Raw genomic sequence first — 14,277 nt, 5'->3', positions numbered from 1 at the left:
GCAATCACGGTCGATGCAGTTTTAGATTGTTGAAACTGATATTTTTATGTAATGTTTTGTCCCAGCCCTTTGAGGGCGTGGATCACAGACCGTCGTCCCTGCAGAAAAACTGGCTTCTCCTTTATCCTCTGGACATGGTGTATGGATCACGAGTCGCGCCTTACGAGGTGATCTTTGTTGTCGTGAGGTCTGCAAGAGCTAGACCTCCTTCCTTGCGATCCTCTCCCGTCTGACGCTCGATTTCTTCTTTAGGGTCTTCGGCTGCTCACAGCCTATATATCAGCTTATCTCTTTCTTTGGGGCAAAATCAGACGGTCACCGCGAGCGTGAGCGGTTGTCGAACCTCACCTGTGGACCAACCGACGTCTGATTGCACCTGTGAGGGACTGCCGACTCGGAGAATCTGATTCCACTTGTACATACTTGTTTTGCATTAACTGATGTGTAAAAACTAACAATGTCCCTTATACACTATTAACACTTATACTAACCTGAGCATCTTGCATAATGCTAACTAAACCCTCATGCGAGGACATTTGAGGTCTAGAATCGTTATTTACCTAGAGTCTTTTATCAATATAAAAAAAATAGAGTCCCGTTACCCTGTTACCCTGAAGAAGTAACCATCTGTTATTTATTCCGGGTGGGAAAGTGGTGGGAGTCTCAAAAGATCAAAGAGGTTTTGATACAAGTCGTCCAGTTTATTGGAAACCAGATTTATTCGGGCTTCTGTACAGCACCGATACTTCAACCGATCTGATATACTAAAATTTAGCGAGGAACTAAAATTTTCAGTAGCTGGAAAATTGCTCTTGGAATTACATTGATTTCCTCTGTGATTCTTTGTTTTAAAAAATTCAAGTTGGGTGGTAAGCTGGTGATGGCTTGAAAACTTTACTTCAATTAACCCCATAATAAACAGTCAGCAGGCTTTAAATCTATTCTCCTCGGTGGCCAGGTGATGACTCCTCGGCGAATTATTACTCTGCCAGGGAATATATAAATCGTGAACACCAGCTAATGAGTTATTTGTTATGTGGGAAATGACTCCATCTTGCACAAAGATTGTAACCAATCTGATTTTGTATTTCTTGAGCCAAAAAGACAGAGAGAGAGAGAGAGTTTTTCAAAATCGATCAGAACAGAATATATTCTCAGACACCAATTATGTTTAAATAAATAAAATACATGAAAATAAACATTGTCATACATCTTCAAAATTGCACTGTGAGCAATAAATCCTTCATGTAAGTAAATAGGTACAACTGTTTTGCAAAACGTTGCTTACTTTGTTTTTCTCCAATATTCTAATTTAAGAATGCAAACATTTGTTTCAGTCGAGCCCCCAGAATATGAACGTACATCTTAGAGACATAATCGTAAATACTCGACACGTTATCATTTTGGGATATTTCAGCAATTACCCACTATTTATATTAAAGTAGGCATTCAATATTGACATATTGACAAGATTATATACTATATAAAGTTCACTCCAATAATATTGAAAGAGTTCAGCACAAATTTAAAACACAAAAGTACGTAAATCTTAAGCTCAGATATTCTATTGATTACATTAATTATGTCAGTTTGATGAATTAATTGCATCTAATAACACTGTCTGACAGAAGAATTATTTCAGACCTGGTTGTGTTACACAGAGTCATTAAAAACTTAATTGATAGTCCTGCCATCCTTGCCACTATTAAGCTCCATGTGCCGACTAGGAATACAAGACAAAATAAAACATTTTTCTGCAATATATACACGACCACCTATCAGACACACTCACTGACCAATAGGATGCATGATCTGGGCAACAAGTATAGGGGTGTTATTGATTTATTTATTGACTCCATTTATAGAATTAAGCATAATCTATACCAATACTTTTTCGAATCCTACAAATTAAAGTAGCGTTGGTAAATTAGTTTTAATGTTTTGTCTTATATGTAGTGTTGTTGTAATTTCTTTTTTCACATTATGTTACTCTTACGTTTTACTAATATTGCTTCATATTTAGTTTTCTTTTTTATTATTATTTCTTAATATTTTCTCACTATACTTGTAATCACAATTTTACAATTGTGTATTTTGTTACAAAGTCTCTCTATCCTCAACGTGTGGCTGTTTGGTGCGGTTTATGGTCTGGCAGAGTCATTGGACCTTACTTTTTCGAAAATGAGGCTGGAGCAACAGTTACGATGAACGGATTGCGCTATCCTATGGCCGGAATTGGATGGTATTGATCTGGACAACGTTTACTTTCAACAAGATGGCGCTACGTGCCAGCAACGAAACCAGTGATCTTTTACGGGAAAAGTTTCTTTGAATATTAAAATAACACCTCTTATTGGAAAACCCTATAGTATAATATTCTATTATTCGAGAATTCGCCTTGACCTTTTATGATTTAGGTCTTCCTTGTTTTATTTTTGTGTATGTCCTTGTTGTATACAATTTTATTTGAGAAATATTTAAACATTGCCTATTTAGAAATATCATAAACATTACCGACAATCAAGTGACAGTTGTGTTTTACTCTGCTAATTAAATTAATTTCAAATATTATGTTATAGTGAACATTTTGCACACGACGACGCTTTCTGTTTACTTTGAAGTAATTTAACAAATTTAAAAAGTGACAAAGTTGAGTGGATTTAGTCACATTACATTGCAGAAATCGATTTTGAAGTAAATAGTCATCACAGTGATAACATTGTTGCCATCAATTTACCCACCATGAGTTTTACCTGCAACCAATGAACAAGGCAGTACAAACGTCTGACTGTATGAGGTGTATAAGTTGTAAAAACCGAATGCATTACAGCTGTGCCAAATAACCTCGGCAAATTTTAAGAAGATGTCGGACGAGAACAGGAAGTCATGTACGTGCAAAAAAAGACAATCACTGCTCTCCAGCAATCTCAAGTGTGTCGATTCTTCAATTCTTCTTAGTGAAATCAAGAAACTCTCTCGCAGCTCCACTCAATGAATTTGAAACTAGCTTCCTTTGAACAGACAATCGTTCATAATAATAGCACAATCGAAGACTACACGAACAAAATTTTGGTTTTAGAAGAAAAACTAAAAAAACGGATAAGCTTGAAGCCGATGTAGGTAATTGAATTAAGAAATTTCATAACTTATCTGGACAAAACAAATAACGAAAGAGAACAGAGCTGCTCCTCAATAACATTGAAATCTTCGGTGTCCCCGAAAAAAAGCATGAAAACCTAGCAGACAGTCTAATAAAAATCGCATCTAACGTTGGACAAATCATTAAAGAAGAGGACATTGAATTCATTAGTCGAGACAAACCTGGCCAACATTCTCAAGACGGAATAGCAGCAGCTCTCCGTGACTAACGAAATCCCCGTTAATTTGTTTTTGACAATTTCTCATCGGGAATGCTTTCAACGGTTCTTTTTTCAGATGTGGATCAACTACACTTATATAAATGAGCTCTCTACTAATCTCTAATTATTTTATTTCTTAGCCTTATATATCCCTTATATAATTATAAGTACCAATGTGCTGTACTTAACAAATAAAATGGAATGATTTATGAGTAGGAAAGTTTCCCTCATTTAATAACCCGTCCATACAATTTCCCCATTTTGCAATTGCCCTTGTTTTTTTTTCACTTCAGGCTGTATTTATTACAATATTATCTCATATTTTGCCATAATTGTCAAGAAATTACATTATTTAATCCATACTCATCAGCCTTGAGCGGCGGGTATCTTGATACAGTGTCCTGGCCTTGGGGACCTAGGAGGTATTGGTTCACCAGAGTACAACAGTGGATGTCTTTTTATGATTTCTGTATTGCGATTATATTCTGTGGACGCGTGTGTCCACCTACTGCGAGACTGCTTGTGGAAAACCTTTTGTCCTCCCCAGCCGGATTCTCACAATCCATCGCCTTGCGCCGCAGTGGGAGGGATATAATAATATGTCCGTCATTCCTGGACACAATGATTCCTAGATTCCTACACAACCCTGATACCTTTTACCTTTCCATAAATTCCTCTCCTTCCTTTCCTTGAAAATAACCTCCACACAGCACTCCAAAAGAACGAAATTATTTGCACCAAGATACACTCAAATTCTTAGTAATAATATGTTATAACTGTCTTTATACTATGTTTACATTTAATTTTTCCGAATCATTACTTTTATTAGTTGTATTTTTTTCAAAATTTACACTATTATCATAGACACCACATACATATCATACACAACTTATGACAGGTCTTATACAAGCCTAGTATTAGTTCAACTATTGTTACACTGGTATATATTTCTTTTGAATTATGCACTGTCTTACTGCACTTATATTAATAACTGCATCACTTGCAATAGTGTTTTTGAGTACACTTTAATTGTTCTGTAATTTATTACTATTTTTATCCTGTGTACTACTGTATGCTTGTAAGCTTTAGTTCGAAAGCTTCACTGAATTGTAAAAGCCATTTAATGGCGTTTGAATGAATTTTATTCATAAATATTTCAATGTGGGTTTAATTCTGAAGGTTAATTCTATTTTTCGTATCTCGTGTGTTTGTTTGTGTTGCAGGTTTTCATTTTTTCTTAAATATTCAGTTCATGTATGGCCATTAATTATTTAGTAGAATAAGATATTTAATTCCTCCAATATTCACTTGACTTAATCATATCTTCTTTTCGTCGTCAAATTCTCATAACTCTCTTTTTCATGTAATCCAACAAATACATAAAGGTCATTTTATCATGATGTAAGCACTTAAAATGAAAAAATCATAATTCTGTTACAAATTTTAATAAAGAGTCAAATCATATCATAACACTGTAAAAAATGAGAAAAAAACACAATAACAAGTTGAAACAAATTTAACATCCGAGGAAAACGTTTATTTAGTTAACATCTTTCTATGGCGAGATGTCCTCACTTTGAAAGATATTGTTTTACATTTTGACTTTTTTGGTATTGGGTATAAATTAGTATAACTACAATCTAGTAGATGTTGAAGAGATTGACAAACTGAAGTTTGCGGATTGTTCTTTGTGCAGAGATTGGGCAACAGTTTTGAAACTCAACCCATCTACAAATATCGTAGTCTTTTAAAATAATTTTGCTGATTGCCCACCTCATTGAAACATGTGATGGAATAAACAGGTTTAGTAAAATAAGTTTGTGTGTTATATTGGTAGTGTTGATGGTGGGCAGGTCTTAGTAGTTCATCTAATAATCGTAGTACCGGTTGTATCGGTTATACTTGGATGGCCTGTAGCCACGGTAACCATTGTAACCATTGTAACCATTGTAATCGTTATCCCAGTCGTCTGAATCTCCAGCAGAGGCGAACTGCAATTACGAAAACATAAAAAGACACTTTTACAAATGTATTGTTATTTGGCCACCACACTTAATTTTAGTGTCGCTACGCCAGGCAATTCGTTTAAGGCCCCGTAGTAAGCGTTAAAAGATGGATTGAAACGGAGATTTATAAATAATGAAAATATTAATAATACTATAAATGATTAAAAATAATAAATAATAAAATTAGTCATAATAGACCCGATATAGTTTTACATGACAAAATTAAAAAAATAACTTTGATGTCATTTGATATTAATCATTGATGTCGCTATTCAAAATTCACAGATACACAGATTTAGGAAATGAGATAAAAAGAATTTGGCATTCTCAGACTATAAAAATATTACCATTCGTTATTTCGGCTACTGGCATTATATCTAGCTTTCTCATTAAAAATTTAGGCGTATTAGATCTATCAAAAAATTTATATATAAAAATGCAAGAGTCGGTCATTTTGAATACATGTAGGATAACGAAAGATTTTTAAAATTTTAAAATTAAAATTAAAATTATTTATGTTGAGGGATCAGTAGGATTTATAGGCCCAGTTAGAAGTTCTACCGAGCCGAACCCTCTGATATGAAAATATCTGGAGTCGGTGAATTATTTTCCCATTTGATCTCTGGTGAGTTGACGTGTTGTTCTTATATTGTTTTGTATTTATTTTGCTTATATAATGCACTTGCAGAGTGTTGATTGACTAGATTATCATTTGTGGAAAAGTGAGTGGAAGGGTTTAGTTTTTCCTATGGGGAAGATTTAACCCGGACAAAAAAATTGGATGACTAAAAATCAGGACTCGTTTGAAATGGATCAAAAATTAGTAGACAAATGCTTTAATTGCATTTAAAGATACACAGCGAATTTTCTCATGCCTATAAATGTGTTTTTAATAATTTTCCGAGCTTACTTTGCGATTTTTTTCTATCGAGGGAATTTCATATAATTAACGTTCCGACATAACTAATGGATAGATATTATCTTCGACAGCAATTTATTTACAGGCTGCTAACTCTCTTACTTATGACTAATATTGTGAAATGCTAATAAGAAACTCCAAATAAACACGAATATATCGCTTTTGAAAAAATATTTTTCAATAATCTAATAATCTCTGTTATTAATTTGTGTACCGATTTCTTGGCTTAAACAATATTGTGAATCCTTCATTACATATTTCAAAAGTACATCAATCTAAAACATCTGACATTTGTGATTATTCATTCATATAAGCAACATTTTAAAGTACTTTACAGTACCTAGATTAAATTACCGAAAACTGACATAAGCACTTCTGGCATTAACTCCCAGATTAAGACACAAAACGATACCCTAGAAAAAATAAATTATAAAAACTCTCCCTCTAGAGTCTAGGCAGTTAAGAAACACTTTTAGGCGAGCGAAATCAGAAACTGACTGTAGCTTTTAAAATTCAGTAAAGTCCAGTTTAAGAGACACATGCTGACTCTCAGTGGAGAAATACCACTCTTTTGTTGGAATTGTAACAATTTATGTTCACAAAAGTCTAATGTAAATACTCACATACTGACTCACAACGGAATATAATCAATCTAGTGTCCGTAATTTGCCATTAGCGAGTAACAAAACATCAAAATTCAGTTGCTGGTTGAGAATAGATATGAACAAAAAATCTAATATTTAACCTGTGCGGCCCATAGAAAATCATAGGTCACCGATTTACATTGACCAGGTCTGCATAGAATAAAAATAATATAAAGGTGGATTAATATTTTTTTTTCTTACCATTGCTGCTCCAAGGAGGACAAAGGCAACGAGGAAGAGATTGATGAACTGCATCTTGATTGCTTTATCGAAGTGATAGAACTGATGCAGGTTTGTTGTCTGCAGACCTTTTATAGTTCCAATTTGTTATTGACGTTTCAAATGACATATTAAAACAAATAAAGTGGTCTGTTCATTTTCACCAGATGCATCAACAAATAATATGGTACCTGACAGTTGTAATTCAACAAACATCAAACATCAGCCAGTTTCAACAATCATATCCATCAAATTGTGAACAAAGGTATGAAAACACTAGGCTTCGTATTAAGAACAACTAAAAACTTTAATTCTTTACAAGCCATTAAACTATTATACGTATCTCTAGTAAGAAGTCTAATTGAATATAACTCAGTAGCTTGGTCTCCATCTTACAAAATTCACATTAACAACATTGAGCGAATACCAAAAAAATACTACGTTTTATAAATTTTAAATTAAATATCCCAGTCGAAGACTTAAAATACAATTTCTTATTAAATACTTTAAAAATACATACATTAGAAGATAGACGTAAAATAAACGATTTAACGTTCTTATTCAAAATACTTAACTCTAAATTCGACTGTTGTGAACTCCTGCAACTTATAAACATACAAATACCGACAGTAACAACACGACAAAATACAATATTCTACAGCAGCACACATAAGCGTAACTACATTGCCCGCTCTCCGATACAACGACTTCACACCATGGGAAATCATTACTTGACATATTCAATACCAACTTGGCAAGTTTTGTGGATCATTTAAAACATTTATTTCAACAATACTCCTAAACACATCATGTAAACCTACAAATAGCTGTAATTTTCTGTTTTTGTTTCTTGTGTTTGTATGACGTGTTGCATAGCTTTTATCAAATGTAATTTTATTCTTATTTTTTATGTTTCAAAGTTTCTGTCAAATTAAAATTATACTACCAACCATGTAATCTTCTGGGCGTTAAATTAATAAACAAAAAAAAATTATAACAATATTCACTGTCTCACTCCATCAAACAAGCATTCCATTTATTTTTCACAGTAGAAAACATCGTCAAACATACTCTGTTTTTGTGAAACCGCACAAGATTCCCAACTGCCAAATTTTAAGTGACATTATTTTATTGTTTTTCAGACTCCACCCTCCCCGAGACAGTCAACTATTTGGCTATTATTGAACCAATGAAGGAAATTTTGCAGGTTTTAATATTTAATTCTTGGGGTATTTTATTTTATAATTTCGGTCCCAGATATTCGACTTTTGGATACTTTGCCATGTACCTGGGACAACGAGATTTTTTCGGGTGTGATTTCTTGTGAAATATTTATGATCATTTTTATTAAAATTTTTATGTACGTGAATGGTAATCCTTTTTATGAAATTTAACGAACATCAAGTACATTAAGAACATCAAGTAAATTTAATGTAGAGCTGATCGCCAGAATATAGGGTTTATGCAAAATGACTCGGATTTAATAACGGATTTCTGGGCCTTTACAAGCGGATCTAAAATTGTTCTACCTGACTCTTGTCGTGATGTTATATTATTTCAAACATTTTTATTATTTCAACAAATTTGTTTCAAACAGATCAACCTTAACCAATTTATCCCTGTACGAAAATTATATAACAAATGCACTTGCTAATAGACAACAAGTCGATTCTATATATACTGATTTCAGCAAAGCGTTTGATAAGGTTTGCCATAAAATTCTTGTTAGCAAACTGGCGAAAATTGGCATAACCGGTAACGTACTATCCTGGTTTAAGAATTATCTGTCTAATCGAGAGCTTACTGTCTGCATTAAAGGTCAACTGTCCTACACTTTTACAGCTACAAGCGGTGTGCCCCAGGGATCACATCTAGGACCCATTCTCTTCAACATATTTATAAATGACGTTACAAATGTATTTAAACGTGTCTTTATCTTGATGTTCGCAGATGATATGAAAATTTACCGAATTATTGACAATATTAATGACTGCATATTATTACAATCAAATCTCATTAGCTTTTCTGATTGGTGTATCCTAAATGAATTAACCCTCAATGTAAAAAAGTGTCAAGTCATGAAATTTTATAGGAAGAAAAACCCATTGATTTTCACATACTGTATGAATAATCAAGTCTTAGTATCTGTACTCAAAATAAAAGACCTGGGGATAATATTTGACACCAAATTAACGTTTATCTCCCACATTAACAATATAACCACTAAAGCGATGCAAATGTTGGGTTTCATATTAAGAACTTCAAAAGATTTCAAAAAATTAAAAACTTTAAAAATATTGTATTCATCCATTGTCAGAAGCCACTTAGAATTCAACTCAACCATTTGGAATCCATTTTACAATATTCATGAAAAATCTATCGAGCGAATCCAACATAAATTTTTACGTAACATAAATTATAGATTAGGTATTCCTATTGAAAACATTAACTACACCTCACTGTTGAAAGTCATGGGCCTTGCCACATTAAAAGAAATAAGAATATGTTCTGATCTCTTTTTTCTTTATAAAATTGTTAATAACATGTTTGACTCCCCTGAACTCCTTAGGTTGATCGACTTTCATGTGCCTAGTAGAACGGTTCGTCAGAAGGTACCTTACCATTGTAACATTGCAGGTACCAAAGCAAAAATAAATTCAGTAATGAACAGACTACACACTGCAGGAAATAAATATTGCGTGAACACTAACGGTACTGAATGTCTATCAGCCTATAAACACATTATTATTAAATCTGTATGTCAAATATGAACTTGGCAAACATTAAACGGAGTATGTGCGAACTATTTCTACTACTCTACAAAATACATAAATAAATATTATAATTCTTAGTTTAATATTATAGTACTTAACTTAATATTATAGTACTTTGTTTAATATTATAATACTTAACTTAATATTGTAATACTTAGTTTAATATTATTATGCTTGGTTTAATATTGTGGTACTTGACTTAATATTGTGATACTTGGTTAATTATTGTAGTAATAATAATAATAATTGGATAATTTGTAGATCGCCGTTTTTGTGAAAAATCACCTCAAGGGGTCAATACTTAACTTAATGTTTTTCTATTAGACTTTTTGTCGATTCTTATCCTAATCTTGCGTAATAGAGATTGTTAATTAGAGTTACATAGTTTATAGGCTAATGTGAACAACAATTTCGTACTGTTTTATTCAATTGATTTGGAGGATATTGGCATATCATATATTTTTATTTCATTTACTTAATTTCATGTTACCTAAGTTTCGTAAACTCTTGTTTCATGTTACCTATATTTTGTTAACCTATGCATTGTTAAATCTTATATTTTATGTAATCTGTATATTCTTATATATTATGCAAACTCTTTATTGTTATTATATTTAAAAAACAAAATTGCATTGTATGTAAAAGCCCTATGGGCGTTTAAATGAAATAAATTATATTTCATAATGGAAAAAATATGTGTATTAATTTTCTTACCCTTATTCAAAGGTTTTCGATGTGATATTTCCACTTAAGATTATTGTCTATAATAATAACTAGATATTTGATGTTTTTCAAACATTCCAGATCTTCACAGTTTCAGTAAAAATCAATATAATCAATTAGAAGGTTGGTAACTTTTCATTTTGTGAAAATTTTATTTTACTGAAAAATATTTTCTTGGGAAAATTGGAATATCGGAAAATGGGTCAAAAATGTTTATGAAAAAGTACATCGTTTTTATATTATGTGAATTTTGGAAAAAAATTTCCTGAAAAATTATGCTCGGAAAATGGATGAGGAAATTGTGTTTTTGATTTTGAAAGTGATAAAGTTTGGTGAATTTGTTTTTGATAATTTCTCACCAGGAGGCTTTCAACAGTTCTTTCAACAATCAAAAGATATGGAGCAACAATACTTTTATAAATAAGCTCTGTTCTAATCTCTATTTAGTTAATTTCTTGGTCTTATAGGATATCTCTTTTAAAATTATAAATAACAATATGCTGTACTTATCAATGTTGTATTTTTAACAAAGGCATGGAATGATTTTTAACTAGGAAATTTTCACTCAATTAATTACACATCAATACAATTTCCCCAACCTTTGCTTTTTCTGCCAGTTTCTGCCTTCCTAATTCAGTGTCTTGACCTTGGGGATCTAGGAGGTATTGGTTTACCAGGGTACACCAGTGGTTGTCTTTTGTACTGATTAAGTTGAATTGAAGTGTTTTTCTTTTTTTATTTATTCATTAGTAAAACAGAAAGTGTGCTAATGGACATGTTTTTTATTTTACTCAATTTTATTTGTTTGTTTTTTTTTTATTTTTTTTATTTAATATATATTAAGTGGGTACAGGATATAATATGAATACATAAAAATATATTTACATTACCAAATATATTTATGTGCGCGATCTCACCAATGAAGAAACTGGTTCTTGTGCTTGGTGAGAGAGTTACACTAATTATAAGAAAAATAGAATCATTATGCTATAAGTGACTATATTTGACATTTATTTTTTTTTAAATATAAAACAAAAATGATTAAGAGGGAAGTAAATAGCTGTCGTCTCGTCACCATACGTCAGGCGTTTACCGAGCACTTGGGCGCTGTTGAAATATCACGAAAGGATAACGCGTCTGGTATTTGCGAATATGCATTCCCGGATGGGTTTTGATCTACTCTACAAACGTTTTTTTGAATTTTTTTATTTGTAAATTCGACGTATACGAGCGAACACCGGTTCATAGTTGGTGTTGACTTCATGAGATTGTTTTGTGTAAGACGGCGTTTTGTGGAACGAGATACCGGAATCTGTTTTTCCTCCTTCATATAATCCGGGCCTGTTCAAGACCCGCATTAACATCACAGCTTTTTGTCCCCAATAGACTAAAAAACGGTACCGATTTCACAGAAAATTTGGTAATTTGTTCTTATTAGTGCCAGGACTTTTTATTTAAAGAGCGGTTTGAATTTTTCGCATGCAACAGCAGACTTTTCACATTATCTCTGCAGCGGAATGAAATATTGAGTCGAATTTAAATTCGATACAATCTAAGTTTTACAAATTAACGATGTGATATACAAGTCAATTGTCTACGAAGTGTGTGCACGCCAAAAAATTGCTCCTTATAAATCTAAATAATCACAAAGATTTCGATTGATATAAAAATATAGAAGAGTAGTGTACTTTCTACTACTTTAATCAATCCAAAACGCCTTCGAAATACTATTTTTAAGTGATTTTTCAAATCTGTGCAGTGATCAATGCTAGTTATTGTCGCAAAATAACTAACAGAATACCATACGTGTCACATACTTATCACTCTCACTGATAAGTGGGCCGTAGCCTGGAGAATAACGTCGATAGCGTCGCCCGTTCCGGTAGCGGTCACAGTTCTCAAGGAGAAGAGTTCGCTCCTCGGTGAAAGCAATTATTATTATTTTTTATTAAATTATAATAAGACGATCGACTAGCTAACTTTCAACCTAAAGTATAACGCCATCTAGTGAGAAATGTGCACAATACGTCCGATTTAATTCTACAAAACCGTGCAAACAAAAATACTACGATGACGGTAGCAAACTATCTAGGTGGACTTGAACTTTTGAAATGAAGTTTCAAAAATTCAAACTGTCAAGGATAAAAAAACAAAAAATACTATAGAACTCATAATAACGAAGTTAGAAGATGCAATTAAAAAAGAAAATCTTTCATTTCAAGACAAAATCATCAGATTACAAGAAAATATAATCAACAGTAACAGAAAATATATCAGCAACTTAGAAAACATTACAAAATAATTTAGAAAAATAATCTTACCTGAAACCTATGCAGAAAAGGTAAAAAAAACACGAACCAGTTGTTAACATAAAACCAAAAAAGAAGGATCAGGAAAATAATGAAACAAATAGTGAAATAAAAGACAATATTGACCCAGCAAATTTTGAAGTTACCGGCATGAGAAATTTTAAAGATGGAGGGGTTATAGTAGAATTTAAAAATGCCACAGATACTAACAAGGTTCGTGATGAGGTTTTGGGGATCAGGAGAGAGGCACGAAATGAAAGAAGGTGTTGAAGGTCACATGTGTTTTATTGATGAGTCAGGTAGCCGTGACGAGAGTGGACGTAGGACAGAAGAATACACCGGATGCTGGCTGATGATGGCAGGTCAAGCGCGGGTCAGTGAGTCGACGCCGGGCGCTGGTGACCGGGACTCGATGGAGGTCAGGCACTGGCGAAGAACGTAGGTCTTCAGGCACTCCAGTGCTGACGAGACGGCCGAAGGTGCGGCGGACCTTGTAGGCGGTTGAACGGGAACGGCGTGACCAGTGAGGATGCTGCGTGTCCTCGTGGTGGTCATGATAGCGTGGAAGAAGCGCTGGTCAGAGACACTGGAACCAGGGCGCTTGTAATCCGAGCAGCGCTTGCCAGGAACGGCGATCTGGACAAGGCGCTAAGATGATGTCCCGATAGAGTCCATGGTAGTTTTTTTTTTTTTTTTTTTTTTATAGTGAATACCTCACAAGAGTCCCAACTGCTCCCGTCTGGAGCCAGTGAGACTATGGCATCCCCAATCGGGGGATGTTGTGAGGCTGAAGGTAAGTGGGGAAGGGAAAGAGGAAGGTGGGGAAGTACCTGGCTATTCAGATCTAGTCACTAAACACGGCTAAAGCCATTTGGAGCAACGTTTCAATTCTGAATGGTGGTCTTACACCAGGGCGATACTGGTAGTATCTTCCACTCTGGAACGTGCCGCAAATACACTATATATTATTTTAATTAATTAATTGTGAAATAACACAAATTAATCAAATAAAATTTATTTGCGCACGCCGGGTTCGAACCCACGACCTTCGGAATGGCAGTCCAGTGCGTTACCACTGGACTATGCCGGCCGTCAAAATAAGTACGGGTGAAGCCGGGTATATGTTGTCCTTCGCGGGGGGCGCGGGGGCGCACCGTCACTCGTGAGATTAGTACATCGTTGGCGGCAGGTTGATGAATGACTGACTGACTCGCTGCGTCGGGCATATTTATTCTACACGGCCGACGGCGGCAGTAGGTAGGTGGATGGCAACTAAATCCTAGGCACTCGCACAGACTGTATGTTTCAGGAACCTTCGATAGCG

At 33.9% G+C, this 14,277-nt stretch overlaps 1 long non-coding RNA gene across 1 annotated transcript; it reads right to left on the bottom strand.

Moving 5' to 3' along the window:
• Positions 1-4,788: 4,788 nt before the first annotated feature.
• LOC149415919 (uncharacterized) lies at positions 4,789-7,289 on the bottom strand. The gene is made up of 2 exons (XR_016303487.1): positions 7,130-7,289; positions 4,789-5,350 (listed from the first exon to the last, which is right to left on the bottom strand). It is a non-coding gene; the product is annotated as an uncharacterized LOC149415919 (long non-coding RNA).
• Positions 7,290-14,277: the final 6,988 nt, after the last annotated feature.

Source organism: Hesperophylax consimilis, chromosome 17 (genome assembly GCF_061612785.1).
Source record: "Hesperophylax consimilis isolate HC1 chromosome 17, BYU_Hcon_1.0, whole genome shotgun sequence".
Lineage (NCBI taxonomy): Eukaryota > Metazoa > Arthropoda > Insecta > Trichoptera > Limnephilidae > Hesperophylax > Hesperophylax consimilis.
This window is presented reverse-complemented; position numbering and strand designations above follow the sequence as displayed.